Source organism: Vombatus ursinus, unplaced genomic scaffold (genome assembly GCF_900497805.2).
Source record: "Vombatus ursinus unplaced genomic scaffold, bare-nosed wombat genome assembly UNPS02011369.1, whole genome shotgun sequence".
Taxonomy (NCBI): Eukaryota; Metazoa; Chordata; class Mammalia; order Diprotodontia; family Vombatidae; genus Vombatus; species Vombatus ursinus.
The window spans coordinates 4062000-4062319 of NW_020951147.1; positions in this window are offsets into that span (position 1 = coordinate 4062000).

Here is a 320-nt window from a genome sequence, read left to right on the forward strand (position 1 = left end):
AGTTTATGACCCCTTCCACTGGCACTCCCTTTAAGAACCCGGATGAGGCTCCCTACTTGAGGAGGGGCCAAAATGGGATTTTAGCAAAGAATAACATCTCAATCCCTAATCACTGATTGAATGGGATACTCTTTTGGAAAACAAGCAATTCTATGGCTAGGATGGAACAATCCTCACACAGTCTTTAGGGGTGTAGAAACAACAGAACTCAGCATTGAGTAGAAATCAAATCAAAATAAGTTCCCAGATGTGGGGCTGGGTTGAATTCTCCTCCCCCATGCTCCCAGGCCACCCCCACTGACTCCCAACATTCTCTTCCC